Source organism: Lissotriton vulgaris, chromosome 2_1 (assembly GCF_964263255.1).
Source record: "Lissotriton vulgaris chromosome 2_1, aLisVul1.2, whole genome shotgun sequence".
In the NCBI taxonomy this organism is placed as follows: Eukaryota; Metazoa; Chordata; class Amphibia; order Caudata; family Salamandridae; genus Lissotriton; species Lissotriton vulgaris.
The window spans coordinates 391,504,118-391,521,668 of record NC_141687.1 but is presented as its reverse complement, the minus strand read 5'-3'; the positions used below and the strand labels follow the sequence as shown (position 1 = coordinate 391,521,668).

The window sequence follows — 17,551 nt, the reverse complement described above, 5'->3', positions numbered from 1 at the left end:
GAATCTGGAGACCCATAGAATACGGGAGTTCACGGAGGTAAGGCTACCCAAGGGTCTTCCTCTAATTCATCTCCATGGCAGAAGGCAAACACCACAGGCTGGAGAGGGGGGGTCTCTCCTACTGTGGTAGGAACAACAACCTGGAGAAACTTGAATGAATCAATTGGCAGCTGTGGAATATATGCCATTATTGGCCTCAAAGAAAGGTTCGTCACAGGCACTACTTCTCTGCAATGCCACTCAGCACTTTGCTTCTCTTGCAAATGCCTACTTCCTACGGCACACATTCACCTGACATTCCATTCAACCTTTAGAACACAGAACACTCAAACTAAAAACAGTGCACATGGTGCCTCCACATGCCAAACCCAGATTGCACCACCCTGCCATTCAACCAGAACATCCTGTAAAATGGTGATCCCCCACAGAGAACAGCAGTTCCCCTGAATCGCATTCATGATGGCCCTCTCAAATACATGTGAACTAAACCAAAGTGACAGGTGTTCCATACATACATGCATACATACATAGGAAAGTGATTCCTCGGGCACAGAACAAGTTAGATGTTAGGTTAAGGGGAGAGTGAACCCCAGGGCATGAGGTGGGGAGGGATATAATCCAGGAACTGCTGAAAGTGGCGGTCACTCTTCCCTTCAGGTTACCAACTTCTCACCATTTTGTACTCATTGCCAGGCAAGAATGTTTGCCTCGGCTTCTGACCTCGTCTTCCACTTATCGAACATTTGTGGATCCCATCTTTTGGTTCCGCTCTGAGGCATATCCTCGCATGAGCCAAGTCTTGCGTGCGGTGAAGACTGAGTATTCTCTAATTAGGCTTCTCTCACAAAGGGAGAATGCCGATTCTCATAGCGTAAGTGATTACAGAATCTTGATTTTATCAAAGACTAGGAGGCTAGAATTATGCATAAACCCTTTTATTCACCACTTCCAAACAGTACCTTTTAAAGTGCCATATTAGAAGCAAAATTGGCAACATACACAAAATAGAACTTCTAGTCCATAAAACTCCCCAACTCCCCAACATCTTCCAATTTTGGACCTGCTCTTGGTCATGCTGCTTGTGCTTTTTTAAACTTCTTCCAAAATGATACTTTACCTAAAAAAAGAACTAATACAACCATTATATCTTCAAACGTAAAGATCTGCAATAAATAAATCTACCATTATTATGCAATCATCACCGCAGAAAGTTGAAAACATACGTAAACTTTTTTTTTCTTTTACTCCCTCCATTTAATTGGGAGGGAGGGATAATGCTAGCCGCCTTGTCTTTAAAAAAATAACGATTATTTAATTACTTGAGCTATGATAATCTGCATTTTAGAGCAAGACAGGAGGCCAGCATTATGCATATTCAAAGTTTCTTAGCATGAAATTAGATACATGCTCTAATGTAATCTAATCACAAATATCTCCTCTGATCACTAGCCTAGCTAGTGATCAGAGGAGATATTTGTGATTTGACAAGAACATTAAAGAAGAAGAATTTGATACAAAAGTTTGGAACACGTCATTTTATTGAACTAAATACTTATTTGCTGGCCAACTATCAAACAATTTCAAAACCAAATTCACATCCCAAAGTTAGTCATACCTTGCTTTGGGTGGTCTTTAGTAACAAATACCCTTCATACCGCTACAAATCAAAGGGCTCTTACCAATAGTTAAATCTTCCAAAAGTGAATGACCTGCTTGGATAGCCGATCTATAACAATTCACTCTCCTATATGCTAAACCCTGACAGAACAAATCTGCCAAGAAATTGTTTACCTCAATCTTATGTGCTTCCATCAAATCCAAGCCCTTTTCCATTCGCCATACGTATTAAAACACTCCATGCTCCCCGATACCTTTTCTTTGTACCCGGAGCCCAAGACTCATTGAGCAGTTCTGAAGCCTTCCCCAAAAGTCTGCTGAATCTCTCTGAACTCCTGCTAACCTCTAAGCTAGAGGTTGAGCATACCCACTTCTACTAGAGTGTGTTCTTCGCCTTCCACACCTTTCAACACGCCCCTGAAACAATCTACTTGTAAATGAATTTCCACTGCCATCTCCAAGACCGATGGGAAGCAAATCTGAGTGTTCCAGAAAGGTGTTACTAAAATTAATTGACAACTCTGCCTCCTCACTTGCAACAACACTCTCTGAATCATTGCGACAAGAAGGAAACCATACCCCTCCAGACCTTCCGAATTCTTGGTAAAAGCACCCACTGCCATCGCACCCAGATGCCAACTGACATAATTCTTCTTTTGGGCAGTCAACAGAGATGCAAAGAGATCAACCTCTATCGGACCCAAGTTGTAATCTATTTCCATGAAACTCTCCTTTCTTAACATATATTTGATGTAATCATTGATATATATTTGGAATTCCAATCTGCTATCACATTCTCCTCCCCTGGTAAATACTGAGCTGTCAAACTTCTCCTGCACCTGACAGAATTCCCACAATTCCTTTGCTATCTCTGTCAATTTCTTGGACCTCCTTCCTCCTAAATGAAGACACGCTGTCCATCCTCAGCAGGACTGAACAACCCTGTAGAGTCTTTCTGAAGGGCATAAACCTCCACCTTCATCTCCAAATAATTTGTGTTCCTATCCTTCTGACAAATTGGATTTACCTCCGGTCTCCCGACCTAGACATTTTACACCCCATCCATAAGTGCTTGCATCTGAATCCAATACAAAATCTGAGAGTGTCACAAAAACAGGTTGTCCATTCCACAATTTCAAATTTTCCACTCACCAGATCAACACCTCCCTCACCTCCTCTGTAACTTTTACTTTGTATCCATACTACAGACTCCCTAAATAGGCCTGAAGTCTCTGGAGGGCCCAGTACTGAAAAAGACCTGTATGGAGGAGGACAAAAGGTTATCACTCAAGATACGTCCCTCGAAATCACTTTCTATCTTAACAAGAAGTGACTTACTTCTCTCTTAATCAACTTTATTTTTCTTTATGGTAACTTTACTTGCACCTGCTCTATAAATATAATGAACCCCAGAACATCCAATTGTAGAGCTACAAGCGAAATAGATTTTTCAAAATGAACGATAAATTCCAGATTCTCCATTAAATGTCTTGCCATTATCAAATGCTCCATCAAAACATCTTTCTATTCGCTCAGGATAATACTGTTGTCTAAATAAATCTCTGTTCTCACCCTTTTTTCTCTCTCAACAGTCCCACCACTGGTTTCAATACCTTTATAAAACACCAAGGGGCTCATGAAAGACTAAAAGGTAAACATTGGGACTGGAAAAGATGTCCTTTCCATCTGAACTGCAGAAATTTCAGACTCTCCTTCATTTGTATCGTGAAATAAGCATCTTTCAAATCTAATTTCACCATCCAATCCTTCTCTTGAAAAATGTCTCTCAACATATGAATCTCTGCCATCTTGAAGTGATGGTAAGTCACATTTTGATTCAAATGCTGAAGAGTTATCACCAGCCTCCATCCTATGTCCTTCTTTGCTAGAAATAAGGAACACACAAAAAACGTTCCTTTCTCGTTCACCTGCACTATAGCACCGGTTTTTTTAAATATATCTTTTTTCAATAAAAAATTACGGAAATAAAAAAATAAAAAAATAAAACATCTACTGTATATCTTACCTTACTATTTCTTTCTGCTTTTCTCCAAAATCTAGCTCTCTTGGTTTCTTCTCCTGAACTGGAACTTGATCGAACTCTAACCACTTACTGTTGCAAGTACCCATTGATCTGTTGTTATCGTATCCCATTCCTTCAAGAAAAATCTCAACCTTCCTCCCATCTTTACCTGGGAAGAACCAGAAACAGTCTCAATACTCACCTGTGCAGGTAGATTGTTGCCTCCTTCCTCTGCAAAATCTGCTACTAGACCCTCTCCCCTTCTGGGGATAGAATCCTGTTGATCCTGGACTTCCGCTGTAATTTCCTCGTCCATACCCCAATTGGGTCTTATAGTGTTTAGTACTTCTAGTATCAGAACGGTGCCCTCTTCTTTCGACCCACCAATATAAATTACTTCCTCTGAAAACCTTCTGTATGGAAGTCTGGAACATATTTAAAGCTGTTAACGAAGTCACACCGATAGCCAATGACTTGACCATACCTTCTCTAAAAAGAAGACCCTCGGTTTCCTCAGCAGTATCCTTTCTTGCCAAGTCTCCTAATTTAGCTCCAATCTTAAATAATACTACATTTTTCCTCACTCCTATAATACTAGCGTTATCGTTTCCTATAAAATAAAATCGCCCTTTGATTTAGAGATCCTCAGAGGATGGAGCCAATCTCCTATTCATTTATGTATTTCCTGATAGCACAAAGATACAGGTTAAAAGACCCAAAACATCTAGACGTTTTACTTAACATTGTTTAAGCAAGAGTTCCAGACCCCTTCTATTGTCTTATCAAGTTTAAATAGGAAGGTGATTAGCACTGGATCCAAATTGGGTGTCATTGTGTCCTTATCACCAACAGTTGGACATGAACACTCTGCCCTCATGATATTACTATCCACTTTCTGCAGAGGTTTTCGAATTATTTTCCTCACATATTCAGCCACATTCCCTATAGGCAACCAGTCATATTTCTTTAGGGTAAAATACTTTTTGTTCCAGAGGATCTTTAATACACTTCTCAGTTTTCTGTGTAAAACTATCACCACCTCCAAATTCTGTTCCTGGGTATTCCTCCCATTCATCATTGTCCGCATAAAAAATGTACTCCGCAAGCTCTCTATTAGCGTCATCTTTTCTTCCTTCAAATTAATACTGCAGGGTTGGCCTGCCTTGAATTTGAACCTGTCCTTGCGAGCCACTATGGTCTTTAATTTCTGATGAAATAGACACCTCTTCTACTGTCAAATGTTTTGTCTTTCCAAAACCTTTGTCCCTGGTCCTTTAATTGAGGTTCCTTCCTCCTCAGATATGAACCAATACTCTTCTTCATCTTGCATATTTCCTTTCCTGTTCCTGTTACTTAACATTGTCCTATCTCCGGCACACTTTCCTTGAATTCTCTCCTAATAATATCCCCTACTCTTTCTTCCTGCATTTCTTTCCCTGCTTGCTCTTCAGACATTATATCCCAGTTTTATTCTCCATAAACATTCTGCAAACACTTTATTTGTCAAAATACACTTATCTGAATAGCAACATGGTCGTTAATCCTTTAAAGCAACTGTCTGGAAGCATTTCAATCGAGAGTTCCGTTTAGAAAAAAAACCTCAATGATGTTAACTGGCTCCTAAAAAGCCTCTTAGACCGCTAAGATATATTCCCTATAGCAAATTAGCAACTAGTTGAGCCCTGTGCTAGAAGCGCGTAATCCACTGGCTCTCTGAGCCTCTCCGTATGCTCTTCCGGGACTGTGAAACAAGAAAGGTTTTGGATCCTACGTCTACCCAGCCCGGATCTCGACAACAGAGTAAACAGAACAGGGTGGCTGGATAGGAAAAGTTTGTATTATGAATTCAGGTCACGCAGTCAATATGTACTACGTAGCCAGGTCTTATGTACCAAAATGAATTTATTTACTTTTTGTCTGTTTTTTCAGATTTTTCAAAAACGCATGGGCAAACCAAAGACTGTCACGTTAGTGAATACAAGAATACGATATTTACATTTATACATACATACCACTATACATAATTTACAAAGTGAAAGAAACACAATTGAATAAAGACAGTTGTAAATGACACACCAAAAAAGCAATAACGTGATTCAATATTAGGACATTAGTTACATTTATGTACAATTAGAACATTTATACAAGAAACAGGGGTACAACCAGTCCATGGAGATGTAAAACCAAGGGACAGGCGGGGACGAATGGATTAGTACACCTGCCTGCCTGACAACACTGTGGTTCAATGTTTATATTGGGTTGCACCGTTAGGGTCCCAGGTTGTATATTATTTCTTTTCCTAGGTGCACCCCTAAAAATAACCACAGGGTGGAAGTGTCGACGCGTTTCGAACCGGATTGATGACGGTTCTCTTCAGGACGGGGACTGGGATCAGTGAGTCTGTAACAATATACAGAGTGGGTGTCAGGGTTATAAGCCATAGTATTCTTGGAAAAAAACTTTTTAGAGACTCCACACAATAAAATAGACTTTTACCTGCACGTGGCAAAGAGTGTGCCGTGGTGTCGGTAAATCGCCAGGGAAGGGGGGATTTCTGTGAAAAACAACAAAAGTGAAGCTTAGCACTCTAGTCCGTAGTGGAACGTTCGGGATCTAACCTAGTAGTATCACCTAATGCCAAGGATGGTAAAGGCTCATACCTGTGGTTAGCCGGTTCTGGTTCTTTAATGATATGTTGTCCGCCACGCGGTACAAGCACAGAAGAAGGGGGGCGCTTACATGTTCGTTATTTTTCTTTTTACAAGCTGCAGATGACACACAAAAAATCGGTGCGCAGGGTTAGACAACCACTTCTGTGTGGAACAGAGTAGGAAAAACAACAGAGCCGGGTAGCGGTTCCTACCTGAATGAATGGCTTGTATAACGTGTCAAAGAATCAATTCGGAGCTGGTGACCGAATGGGCCGGGACCTGCATTAAAACAAGGCGAGTGTATTAGAGCCAAGCTTTCCCATGGCGCGGAAGATTAAAGCGATATAGCGCTGAGCGCAGTTCGCAGGGAACCTGCTATACACTTACTTCTTCGAGAGGATTCAATCGCTCGGAAATTCTCGAACTGGAACACACACGGTCTGTCAGTGTGTCTGAGCGTTTTCCAGAGTATTTGAAACCTCCCTGCTCTGTTGGCTTGTGGGAGTGGCTAGGGTGGCTAGTGAAGGCTCATGGTCCTTGTAGTTCAGGCAGTTTTTTCAATGTAGAAATCAGCGTGCAATTATTGTACTTTTGCACAACCGAAAAGGATTCAGCGGGCATAAGAGTATGCAATCAAGTTTTCAGTGCGAACCGCGCTGTGTGAACCAGGTTAATAGAGTTGTGAAAACTAGAACCTCCCAACATGGGGACACGGAGCTAAGACGATGCGGATAACATACAAGGTATGTGAACCATGTAGAAAATGGGAAACATAGTTAAAAACAGCAGTTGAAAACAGCAGCACAACCAAGCTCAGCCGAGAGGTTAATTGGGAATCACAGACTGGAAGTTTCAGACATTTCGTTCAGGCCAGTGTTGGACGTGTCGAATTTTAGAATAAGGTACGCTTATTTCTGGGACAAGCGTAGATCAGGGTCTCCACTCCCCCCCCTGATGACTGCCAGGACTGTCCATCTGATGTCTTGACTGGAATGTTTTTTTTGCAAATAGTGTGAAACAAGAGGAGCTGTCATGATTTTATTGTTAATTCTAGAACGGTGCTGGATGATTCGCTGCCGGACCTCCTGGGTGGTTTTGCCGATGTACAGCATGTTGCATGGACATTGGATGGCGTACACAGCGTACTTCGTTTTGCAATTTGTATGTTCTTTGTGGCTCCAGAACTTCTTCCCATCTGTGAATAATGACCCCTCCATGGTAAGTTCGCAGACGGAACAGGTCCCACATTTACGGTGCCCCGTGACAGGATTTGCTCCGAAGATGGTATTTTGGTTGTCCCTTTTGGGTTGCGGTCTGGTTGATGTAATCATTTGCCCTATGCTTCTGTTCTTTTTCAAAGCAAAAAGGGGGGCGCCTATGTCTGGGAGGATTTCCTTGACCAGGTGCCAACTGCTTCTGATGATTTTTTGCAACTGGTTGGTGTGGGGGCCGAAGGTGGAGACACAAACCATCCGGTCCGTCGCGGGTTTAGATCTTTTCTCAAGGAGGTGTTCTCTGGGTGTCCATCTCGCTCTCTTCATAGAGTGTTTCAGGAGCTTCTGAGGATAGCCACGTTCCTGTAACTTGGAGGTCAAAGCTTGACCATGTAGTTCGAATTGCTCAATTGTAGTACAGTTACGGCGCACGCGGAGATATTGGCCATAAGGGAGATTGTCCCTTAGGCTGCGCGGGTGGTAGCTCTTGTAATGAAGAGCATTGTTCTTATCCGTCTTCTTCTGATACAGAGAGCATGACAAGGCATTTTCTTTTACTGAGACTTCAACATCCAGAAATGGGAGGGTTTTTTCATGATAGTTCAAGCTGAATTTTATGTCCGGGCTCCTGTTGTTCAGCCACACATGGAATTCTTCCAGTTGTGTAGATGTGCCATTCCACACACACCAGACATCGTCTATGAATCTGAGCCATTGTCCAATGGACTCTCTATATGGGTTGTTGTTCAGGACGAATTTCTCTTCAAACTGGCCCATAAAAAGGATGGCCATTTCGGGGGCGAAAGGACAGCCCATCGCCGAGCCTTTAATTTGTAAAAACATTTCGTCCTCAAAAGTGAAAAAAAATTTTTTAAGGGCTACTGTAGCCAGAGAGATTATGAGTTCTGTAGGCACCCTATGAGGGCGCGGACGAGCCTCCAGATAGAGTTCCATGACATCCAACCCGTCTTGCTGGGGTATCTGGGTGTATAGCGAGGACACATCCATAGTAGCCAGAAGTTGACAGGAGGGATCAAATGGTACACCTTCGACCTTGTTGATAAAGTCCATTGTATCCCTCAGGTAGGATGGCACTTGGACGACCAACGGTTTCAGGAATACATCCACGAATTTGGAAATCGGCTCCAGAACTGAGTCGCACCCAGACACTATTGGGCGCCCCGGTGGTACTTTGGGATCTTTATGAACCTTAGGTAGGAAGTACAGGTGTGGTGTCCGTGGGTGTTGTTTTATTAGATATTGTGATTCCTTTGGCCCCAGGATTCCTGTTTCCTTGGCTTGGTTAACGAGTCCTCTTATCTGGTCCTGAATTTGGGCAGTTGGGTCATGATTGATCTTGCGGTACCACTCCTGGTTGTATACGTGGTTGCGTCCCTCTGTTCTGTATAGATCTTTGGACCAAAGGACGACCGCTCCCCCTTTGTCCGCCTGTCTGATAACCGCTTCCTTTTGAGTCTTGAGTTCGATGATAGCTTCTCTGTGTTTTTTGGTGATATTTCTTGGAACGAAAGGGCGTTTGTTTTCTAATGCGTTGAGTGATGACATGACTGAACGTTCAAACGCTAAAATATTTTTGGAGACATTGTGATTGGCCGGGCAAAAGGAGGATTTGTTCCTCAAGCCAGAAGCTTCCGTGGTGGCTTGTTCATTTACATCCTTGAAAAACCATCGTAGTCGGATCTTTCGGAAAAATTCCATCACTTCCAGTTTTATTTTTGTGAAGTCCATGGCGACCCCAGGAACGAAGGAAAGACCCATTTCCAAAACCTCTTGTTCGGCTTTTGATAGTGTCTTCTCCGAGATGTTGATAATGGCCGACGGTTTTATGAGTTGTAATGCTTCTTGCGTGTGGTCATTTCCCATTGGGGCTTGAATCGTGTCCTCTTCGGCTGCTGGCCTTGGCCTAAAAAAGGCCTCTTGGGGGTGTTCCTGTTCTGCTGGTTTCTATTTGAAGGGCCTTCTCCTGCATCAGAGTCCTCCATCGATTCAGAGGAAGATGTTTCCGAAAAGGTAGTGAATCTTCTTTTAGATCTCCCCTGGTTCGAGTTCAAATACCTGATTGAGTCCGATCTGGTATAGAATTCGTCTTTTAGGTAGGGATAAACATTGTCAATATTGAAGTTCTTCTGATCTTTTTCAAACTTTGATGTTTTAAAATTGATGGTGTTATCTCGAAACGTGACCAGTTCCTTTTCGATTTTTTCAAGAAGAGCTTTAGCCTCTATTTCTGTGTGGTTGTCTCTAATGGCTTTAAGTTGTTCCTCGATTTCCTCTTCTTCCTTTTTGAGGATTCGCTGGGCAGTCTCGACTGTGTGTACCATTAAGTCCCTACTGCATTTAGTGCTAATGAAGCTGAACCCTTTACGATAGACCGGATCGTCAGTAAAGATGACGGGGACGTTCTTAATTTGGAGGCCCCATGGGATAGTGCCAGCTCTCAAATTAGCAAGTAGAAAATGGCCATGTAATTCCGTACGGACATGTTTTTTCCGGAGTCTGGTTAACTTCTCGGCATAATTGAGCTGTTTGGCTGTGCTGCTGAGTTTTACAGATGAAAAGAGTGTGGAGTCTGCCATAAGCTTTTTGATATGATCCTCACTGAACGATAACGTGTCCTGTTCGGCCATGCTCAGTTTTTTAAGGGAAGCACAGGCCTCCCCTATTGCACTGAATGAATATATCGACTACTTTTATGTCGAAAATGAAAAACCTTGCGGGCAGGTGCCCGCACAACCAAACTGTGAAACAAGAAAGGTTTTGGATCCTACGTCTACCCAGCCCGGATCTCGACAACAGAGTAAACAGAACAGGGTGGCTGGATAGGAAAAGTTTGTATTAAGAATTCAGGTCACGCAGTCAATATGTACTACGTAGCCAGGTCTTATGTACCAAAATGAATTTATTTACTTTTTGTCTGTTTTTTCAGATTTTTCAAAAACGCATGGGCAAACCAAAGACTGTCACGTTAGTGAATACAAGAATACGATATTTACATTTATACATACATACCACTATACATAATTTACAAAGTGAAAGAAACACAATTGAATAAAGACAGTTGTAAATGACACACCAAAAAAGCAATAACGTGATTCAATATTAGGACATTAGTTACATTTATGTACAATTAGAACATTTATACAAGAAACAGGGGTACAACCAGTCCATGGAGATGTAAAACCAAGGGACAGGCGGGGACGAATGGATTAGTACACCTGCCTGCCTGACAACACTGTGGTTCAATGTTTATATTGGGTTGCACCGTTAGGGTCCCAGGTTGTATATTATTTCTTTTCCTAGGTGCACCCCTAAAAATAACCAGGTGTACTAATCCATTCGTCCCCACCTGTCCCTTGGTTTTACATCTCCATGGACTGGTTGTACCCCTGTTTCTTGTATAAATGTTCTAATTGTACATAAATGTAACTAATGTCCTAATATTGAATCACGTTATTGCTTTTTTGGTGTGTCATTTACAACTGTCTTTATTCAATTGTGTTTCTTTCACTTTGTAAATTATGTATAGTGGTATGTATGTATAAATGTAAATATCGTATTCTTGTATTCACTAACGTGACAGTCTTTGGTTTGCCCATGCGTTTTTGAAAAATCTGAAAAAACAGACAAAAAGTAAATAAATTCATTTTGGTACATAAGACCTGGCTACGTAGTACATATTGACTGCGTGACCTGAATTCATAATACAAACTTTTCCTATCCAGCCACCCTGTTCTGTTTACTCTGTTGTCGAGATCCGGGCTGGGTAGACGTAGGATCCAAAACCTTTCTTGTTTCACAGTTTGGTTGTGCGGGCACCTGCCCGCAAGGTTTTTCATTTTCGACATAAAAGTAGTCGATATATTCATTCAGTGCAATAGGGGAGGCCTGTGCTTCCCTTAAAAAACTGAGCATGGCCGAACAGGACACGTTATCGTTCAGTGAGGATCATATCAAAAAGCTTATGGCAGACTCCACACTCTTTTCATCTGTAAAACTCAGCAGCACAGCCAAACAGCTCAATTATGCCGAGAAGTTAACCAGACTCCGGAAAAAACATGTCCGTACGGAATTACATGGCCATTTTCTACTTGCTAATTTGAGAGCTGGCACTATCCCATGGGGCCTCCAAATTAAGAACGTCCCCGTCATCTTTACTGACGATCCGGTCTCTCGTAAAGGGTTCAGCTTCATTAGCACTAAATGCAGTAGGGACTTAATGGTACACACAGTCGAGACTGCCCAGCGAATCCTCAAAAAGGAAGAAGAGGAAATCGAGGAACAACTTAAAGCCATTAGAGACAACCACACAGAAATAGAGGCTAAAGCTCTTCTTGAAAAAATCGAAAAGGAACTGGTCACGTTTCGAGATAACACCATCAATTTTAAAACATCAAAGTTTGAAAAAGATCAGAAGAACTTCAATATTGACAATGTTTATCCCTACCTAAAAGACGAATTCTATACCAGATCGGACTCAATCAGGTATTTGAACTCGAACCAGGGGAGATCTAAAAGAAGATTCACTACCTTTTCGGAAACATCTTCCTCTGAATCGATGGAGGACTCTGATGCAGGAGAAGGCCCTTCAAATAGAAACCAGCAGAACAGGAACACCCCCAAGAGGCCTTTTTTAGGCCAAGGCCAGCAGCCGAAGAGGACACGATTCAAGCCCCAATGGGAAATGACCACACGCAAGAAGCATTACAACTCATAAAACCGTCGGCCATTATCAACATCTCGGAGAAGACACTATCAAAAGCCGAACATGAGGTTTTGGAAATGGGTCTTTCCTTCGTTCCTGGGGTCGCCATGGACTTCACAAAAATAAAACTGGAAGTGATGGAATTTTTCCGAAAGATCCGACTACGATGGTTTTTCAAGGATGCAAATGAACAAGCCACCACGGAAGCTTCTGGCTTGAGGAACAAATCCTCCTTTTGCCCGGCCAATCACAATGTCTCCAAAAATATTTTAGCGTTTGAACGTTCAGTCATGTCATCACTCAACGCATTAGAAAACAAACGCCCTTTCGTTCCAAGAAATATCACCAAAAAACACAGAGAAGCTATCATCGAACTCAAGACTCAAAAGGAAGCGGTTATCAGACAGGCGGACAAAGGGGGAGCGGTCGTCCTTTGGTCCAAAGATCTATACAGAACAGAGGGACGCAACCACGTATACAACCAGGAGTGGTACCGCAAGATCAATCATGACCCAACTGCCCAAATTCAGGACCAGATAAGAGGACTCGTTAACCAAGCCAAGGAAACAGGAATCCTGGGGCCAAAGGAATCACAATATCTAATAAAACAACACCCACGGACACCACACCTGTACTTCCTACCTAAGGTTCATAAAGATCCCAAAGTACCACCGGGGCGCCCAATAGTGTCTGGGTGCGACTCAGTTCTTGAGCCGATTTCCAAATTCGTGGATGTATTCCTGAAACCGTTGGTCGTCCAAGTGCCATCCTACCTGAGGGATACAATGGACTTTATCAACAAGGTCGAAGGTGTACCATTTGATCCCTCCTGTCAACTTCTGGCTACTATGGATGTGTCCTCGCTATACACCCAGATACCCCAGCAAGACGGGTTGGATGTCATGGAACTCTATCTGGAGGCTCGTCCGCGCCCTCATAGGGTGCCTACAGAACTCATAATCTCTCTGGCTACAGTAGCCCTTAAAAATTTTTTTTTCACTTTTGAGGACGAAATGTTTTTACAAATTAAAGGCTCGGCGATGGGCTGTCCTTTCGCCCCCGAAATGGCCATCCTTTTTATGGGCCAGTTTGAAGAGAAATTCGTCCTGAACAACAACCCATATAGAGAGTCCATTGGACAATGGCTCCGATTCATAGACGATGTCTGGTGTGTGTGGAATGGCACATCTACACAACTGGAAGAATTCCATGTGTGGCTGAACAACAGGAGCCCGGACATAAAATTCAGCTTGAACTATCATGAAAAAACCCTCCCATTTCTGGATGTTGAAGTCTCAGTAAAAGAAAATGCCTTGTCATGCTCTCTGTATCAGAAGAAGACGGATAAGAACAATGCTCTTCATTACAAGAGCTACCACCCGCGCAGCCTAAGGGACAATCTCCCTTATGGCCAATATCTCCGCGTGCGCCGTAACTGTACTACAATTGAGCAATTCGAACTACATGGTCAAGCTTTGACCTCCAAGTTACAGGAACGTGGCTATCCTCAGAAGCTCCTGAAACACTCTATGAAGAGAGCGAGATGGACACCCAGAGAACACCTCCTTGAGAAAAGATCTAAACCCGCGACGGACCGGATGGTTTGCGTCTCCACCTTCGGCCCCCACACCAACCAGTTGCAAAAAATCATCAGAAGCAGTTGGCACCTGGTCAAGGAAATCCTCCCAGACATAGGCGCCCCCCTTTTTGCTTTGAAAAAGAACAGAAGCATAGGGCAAATGATTACATCAACCAGACCGCAACCCAAAAGGGACAACCAAAATACCATCTTCGGAGCAAATCCTGTCACGGGGCACCGTAAATGTGGGACCTGTTCCGTCTGCGAACTTACCATGGAGGGGTCATTATTCACAGATGGGAAGAAGTTCTGGAGCCACAAAGAACATACAAATTGCAAAACGAAGTACGCTGTGTACGCCATCCAATGTCCATGCAACATGCTGTACATCGGCAAAACCACCCAGGAGGTCCGGCAGCGAATCATCCAGCACCGTTCTAGAATTAACAATAAAATCATGACAGCTCCTCTTGTTTCACACTATTTGCAAAAAAAACATTCCAGTCAAGACATCAGATGGACAGTCCTGGCAGTCATCAGGGGGGGGAGTGGAGACCCTGATCTACGCTTGTCCCAGAAAGAAGCGTACCTTATTCTAAAATTCGACACGTCCAACACTGGCCTGAACGAAATGTCTGAAACTTCCAGTCTGTGATTCCCAATTAACCTCTCGGCTGAGCTTGGTTGTGCTGCTGTTTTCAACTGCTGTTTTTAACTATGTTTCCCATTTTCTACATGGTTCACATACCTTGTATGTTATCCGCATCGTCTTAGCTCCGTGTCCCCATGTTGGGAGGTTCTAGTTTTCACAACTCTATTAACCTGGTTCACACAGCGCGGTTCGCACTGAAAACTTGATTGCATACTCTTATGCCCGCTGAATCCTTTTCGGTTGTGCAAAAGTACAATAATTGAACGCTGATTTCTACGTTGAAAAAACTGCCTGAACTACAAGGACCATGAGCCTTCACTAGCCACCCTAGCCACTCCCACAAGCCAACAGAGCAGGGAGGTTTCAAATACTCTGGAAAACGCTCAGACACACTGACAGACCGTGTGTGTTCCAGTTCGAGAATTTCCGAGCGATTGAATCCTCTCGAAGAAGTAAGTGTATAGCAGGTTCCCTGCGAACTGCGCTCAGCGCTATATCGCTTTAATCTTCCGCGCCATGGGAAAGCTTGGCTCTAATACACTCGCCTTGTTTTAATGCAGGTCCCGGCCCATTCGGTCACCAGCTCCGAATTGATTCTTTGACACGTTATACAAGCCATTCATTCAGGTAGGAACCGCTACCCGGCTCTGTTGTTTTTCCTACTCTGTTCCACACAGAAGTGGTTGTCTAACCCTGCGCACCGATTTTTTGTGTGTCATCTGCAGCTTGTAAAAAGAAAAATAACGAACATGTAAGCGGCCCCCTTCTTCTGTGCTTGTACCGCGTGGCGGACAACATATCATTAAAGAACCAGAACCGGCTAACCACAGGTATGAGCCTTTACCATCCTTGGCATTAGGTGATACTACTAGGTTAGATCCCGAACGTTCCACTACGGACTAGAGTGCTAAGCTTCACTTTTGTTGTTTTTCACAGAAATCCCCCCTTCCCTGGCGATTTACCGACACCACGGCACACTCTTTGCCACGTGCAGGTAAAAGTCTATTTTATTGTGTGGAGTCTCTAAAAAGTTTTTTTCCAAGAATACTATGGCTTATAACCCTGACACCCACTCTGTATATTGTTACAGACTCACTGATCCCAGTCCCCGTCCTGAAGAGAACCGTCATCAATCCGGTTCGAAACGCGTCGACACTTCCACCCTGTGGTTATTTTTAGGGGTGCACCTAGGAAAAGAAATAATATACAACCTGGGACCCTAACGGTGCAACCCAATATAAACATTGAACCACAGTGTTGTCAGGCAGGCAGGTGTACTAATCCATTCGTCCCCGCCTGTCCCTTGGTTTTACATCTCCATGGATTGGTTGTACCCCTGTTTCTTGTATAAATGTTCTAATTGTACATAAATGTAACTAATGTCCTAATATTGAATCACGTTATTGCTTTTTTGGTGTGTCATTTACAACTGTCTTTATTCAATTGTGTTTCTTTCACTTTGTAAATTATGTATAGTGGTATGTATGTATAAATGTAAATATCGTATTCTTGTATTCACTAACGTGACAGTCTTTGGTTTGCCCATGCGTTTTTGAAAAATCTGAAAAAACAGACAAAAAGTAAATAAATTCATTTTGGTACATAAGACCTGGCTACGTAGTACATATTGACTGCGTGACCTGAATTCATAATACAAACTTCCGGGACTGTGGCACTTCCAATTAAAAATAGTTTGGGCCGATACTACAGCTACTATACACTCAGTCCGCCCGTCTTAACAGCGGGAGGAGCATGACTTAATTTTCCTCCCTGGGTCCAAAAGAACATTACATTTGAAATATTCAAGCCAAATTTGCTAATATATTAAAACATTCCTACCTATTCTGAACCCATACATTGGGGTGTTTCCTTATATCACCTATATTAAACTCTTAAATTCACACACACAACCAAATTACTCAAAATAACACAATTTACCAATCTAGCCTTACTTATAGTAAAATATACTTTTCTGCTCAGACGAAGCAAACAAAAGAGGAAGATGCTGGAGTGTTGGGGAGTTTTATGTACGTTGTCATTCTTGGTTCTAGGTTGCTGTTTGGAAGTGGTGAACAAAAGTGTTTATGCATAATATTAGCTTCCTGTCTTGCCATGAAATTCATCTAGATCGAGAGTCCATGGTCAAGCCTTCATCCAAGTCTCACCTGCCTTGGGCTTGTTGCTTCATCTGCCAAATGCTGCACACTCTAAGCTTCAGAAGGACCTCATCCAACTAATGCATTACAATTTGAACATCTCGTGGCACAAGCTGCATCACCCTGTAGACCACCTCTGCCACATTCAGGTGAAATACAGTATGCAATTGTTTTTTATTAAATAAACTAGCTTTGCTGCTTTGTGGATTGTTTTCCACCCTAAAAGCACGTACATCCTGCCATCAGTCAGGGTCTTCATGGGCTCAGTGGGTCTATTCAAACAGAGTTGCACTCAAACCCACATATATGGTACCCTTCTATAAAAGAGAAACACAACAGCCATGGCACTAATACCTGCAGTCATTAAAATACACAACTCGTCACCCGAGGATGTCCGGTCCCTCTCCCCTTCAATCATTATCCCTTTAGAAGATTTACAATTCCCAAGCAGGGCCTGTAACCACAGAGTCCATGAGCTCTGAAGGAGGGAAGTATGCTCCTCTGTATTATAGACTGCCTGTCCTTGAGCCCACCAATCCTACCAATTGGAACTGCAGGTAGCGTCAACTCTTCTTGCCTTCAATAACAGTTTTGTAGTGCTGTTCCAGTCAAAGTCGTGCATCAATCAGGGCACTGTAGGTCCGTTCTAGCAATTCAACTCCATGTTGTCTGGGTGGAGCAAAATAGGCAATAAGTAGTAAAACATTACTGTTACCTTCTTTGCTGATGTTTCAGCCATTTTAACAAGTATGGGTAAAGCCAGTAGGTCTTTGTTTAGTGTGCTAACACATGCAGTGCAAGATCATTAAGTCCAGTCAAATTTAAGAACGAAAAAATCTTGTCTATAATAAAGGCTTTCTTGCCTTCAATGCAGTCCTCTTTTTTTCAATGACAAATAGAGGTTGGGTGGCCAGGAAGCTTTCACTACACTTCACC

General features: G+C 42.7%; 1 protein-coding gene and 1 long non-coding RNA gene across 2 annotated transcripts in view; both read right to left on the bottom strand.

Annotated features, from left to right (window-relative positions):
• CFLAR (CASP8 and FADD like apoptosis regulator) overlaps positions 1-17,551 on the bottom strand; it is a 462,739-nt gene that overhangs the window by 294,479 nt on the left and 150,709 nt on the right. The window lies entirely within an intron of this gene.
• LOC147730434 (uncharacterized) lies at positions 2,985-17,432 on the bottom strand. The gene is made up of 3 exons (XR_015308578.1): positions 16,128-17,432; positions 3,626-5,381; positions 2,985-3,577 (listed from the first exon to the last, which is right to left on the bottom strand). It is a non-coding gene; the product is annotated as an uncharacterized LOC147730434 (long non-coding RNA).